Consider the following 3,308-nt stretch of genomic DNA (forward strand, 5'->3'; position numbering starts at 1 on the left):
AGATGTGTCGGTATAACAACAATAATATATACAACAATATAGAATATAAGATTTAATGAAATTGTTATTGTACTAGGTGATTACTATGTGAAAATTATTTCGCTTTTTTACAGACTTGTTTTTATCGTTTTGAGTACAGTTCTGCACAAAAGCAATCTACAAGTCCTTAATAATTATTGTTAATGTAAAATCATAAATAATATGGCTTTGAATATCACGACTATTATTGCTATAAAACAACCATTACCTTAACTGATTGCTCCATCAACTTCGTATACAATAATATATACCTAAAACGATGCCAAATACTCTTGGCCTTGAAAATGTTATACAGAAACAAATACCGTTTAAAAATCTCAATTTAAATTATAGCTATGCATTTTTCATGTAATCAATCTCGGCGAGTTAGAGTACATATTAATTGGAAATGTAAGCGTTATCTGATAGGTTTTCCCTTGAAATTTAAATTTGGAAATTAAATGATTGACATGGATACCGTATGGGCGAGTGTATTGATTGGATAAATGAGGGGATCTTAGGATCTTAACAGCATGTCGAGTCCAGCTCATAGTACAGAGAGAATAAACTGAAACTATGTCTTTGATGGGAAAATCGACGACAGTTTAAAAAAATTCAAGATTACTGTAGATATAGTGACGACCGGCGGACTGCTGCTAAGACATACGATCAAAAGGGGACAGAGAGAGACGGAGCGGCAGCAACACACTTTTGTTATGGTACAAAAAGTGGAGGGGCAGAAAAAGCGACTGTAGCAACGTCATTGGCAGCATGTGATGGAATGAAAGAAGTGGCGTATGGAGTATTGACACGGGGATGGTGGGGGAGGTTTAAGGTGAGGGTGAGGGAAATGGGCGGCTGGTAAAATAAGGTGAAATGAGGTGATCTTTATAACTACATGAGCGTATTTGTTTGCTCAGTTAATTTCTAGTTGGGGTGAACATTTTGTTTGAGCGCTGAGGTGAGAGGAGGGATGGGGTGGGAGCGGTGTGTGTCCAAAAAACCCCGTAGATTTACCACTTATCGAAGTTAATGTGGCTGAACTTGGACTGTATAGCCTTCGGCAACACGTGGAAAAATCGCCGGACAGAATTGTGTGAGTTTTTTATGGCCTAACACTCTAATGGGATTATTATTCTTAATTTTAGGCCTCTCCACAAATTAGGATTTGATCAGGGGTGGCGCCAGCGGGGGTGGGTGGGGGGAGGAGGCCCCCACCCCCGTCGGGGAGTGCTGGTCACCCTGTTGGGGAGAAAAAGCACAATTCGGCGGGGAGAAAAAAAATTATATGTATTTTCTACATATTAGTGGACTCTAAAGTCGATTAAATAAGCCTTTAAAACCCATAAATTGTAAAAATTTTCAGGACTTCGCCCCCTGGACCACTTTCAAAAACTTTTAATCGAAGCTCGACCACGCCCACATTGCTTTCGTCGGGGAAATCTGACCCCTCGTCGGGGGCATCGGCCCCCCTCGTCGGGGACCTCGCCCCCCCCCCCTCGGGCAAATCCGTGCACAACCCCTGGATGTGATCGTTTTTTCCCAATTTTGTTTTATCTCCATTGATCAAATAATCCCACCCCCTCATAAGTGTTCATCCTAATTGTAAAGAAATCTATGAATGTCTATCATTACTACTGCTACTTAATATAAAAATCTAATCATTTTCTCTCAAAGATCTTTTGTTTCGTTCCTTCTGTCGAGTTCTCTACTGTTGTTTCTCCACTCTATTGGAAAAGCTGATATTTTAGAGATGTTTCATCAGCCTTTTATCAACCTGGCTGTACTAATTCCCAACGTCTCTAAATTTACTTCGATTTTAGTAAATCCATTTTCGTGAACGTCCCCATGGTATACGTTTGATTTACTTGGACTCGACTTTGACAATAACTCATGTTGATTATTTCGCAGTTGAATGAGCAAACAACATCAACACAAATTTTCTTCAAACTACTTCGCTTGATTGTTTCTAAATCATTACTCCATAATTCCATAATAGAAACGACTCACTGCTAAAGGTAGGCCTATTAACTTGAATTACCATAACATTTTATCGTGTTACCCTTTAAAGAATTCATAATGGTTCATGTAGAATAACCACTGGCGGCTTATTTCTTTTTAATGTCTCAATAATTATTCCGCCTTGGACATTAACACCACTGCTTTTCAACCTATGTTAAGACGTGGGTCCATTTTAAAACCACACAGAAGCCTTGGTGCATTGTTGGGGGATGCTGTCGGCTTGAGAGTGTAAAACCACCTCAGCCCCACCACAGTTTGGTCTGTGGGTATGTGTGTTTAACATTGAACTCCTAAATGTCAAATTAAGTTATTGTTAATACCCCACTCAAAATTAGAAGAAGAACTTCAACTCATTATCTTTTTGCTTCAAATTGTGAGTTTTTATGTTACATTTATTAGTAAAAATTAAGAATAAGAGACCGAACATTAAAATAATGAATCCGTACAAGATATCATTGATATTACTTTACTTCAGAAAATGCACATCAACCAGAATTTCAGGAATGGGCATGTATTTCCAGCAGAAGCCCATACTGAAAAAACGCTTTCATTCTCAGTTGGGAGAACTTAATCGGAAAATGAAATGCCTTGACCGTTTTTGGACCGCGGGCCAGGGTTGAGAACCAGGGATTTAAATCAGCAATATTCCGGTTGTTATCTAGCTGGGCTCTAAAAATACCAAATGTCCGATATATCATGTTACACTAAAAGTTACTATCATGAGATTTGCCGTAATTATTGTTTTGTCAATGCCCGCAATCTATGTATGTGTCTCCTCTTTATGCACTTTCAGTGAAACTTAAACCAACATGGAATTAAATTGTATTCTAAGTTAAATGAAATGTGTTATAGCGTTGTGGTTAGATTTAACTTTCGCCAGTTTCTTTCAAGTCATTCGTAGATTCGCTTCACCCACTCATAAAAACAATTCAGAAAATAAACGCAAATATTAAAAAAAAAATCATTATTATTGAAGGTAATAAATAGAAGATAGAGAAGTTCGCGAAGAGGCTCTTTCTTCCGCTGATAAGGTCTTTGTTGTTATTTTAAAAAATCACATTAAAATTGTCTACTAAGAATGCTTACTATACTTTAATGTCTGTAGTTACAAAGTACAATGGTAGTACATGTATCCCTCTAAATAAAGACCTCCAATTACAGACCCCCTCCAATTAAAGACCACCTCCATTTAAAGAACACTTTTCTGTAGCCCCTTATTAATACATAACTTTATCAGACCAAAGGTGCTAAAGACAATGAAAACCCCG

This window comes from Anneissia japonica, unplaced genomic scaffold (assembly GCF_011630105.1).
Source record: "Anneissia japonica isolate Jap-2015-1 unplaced genomic scaffold, ASM1163010v1 scaffold199_len4679917_cov187, whole genome shotgun sequence".
Lineage (NCBI taxonomy): Eukaryota > Metazoa > Echinodermata > Crinoidea > Comatulida > Comatulidae > Anneissia > Anneissia japonica.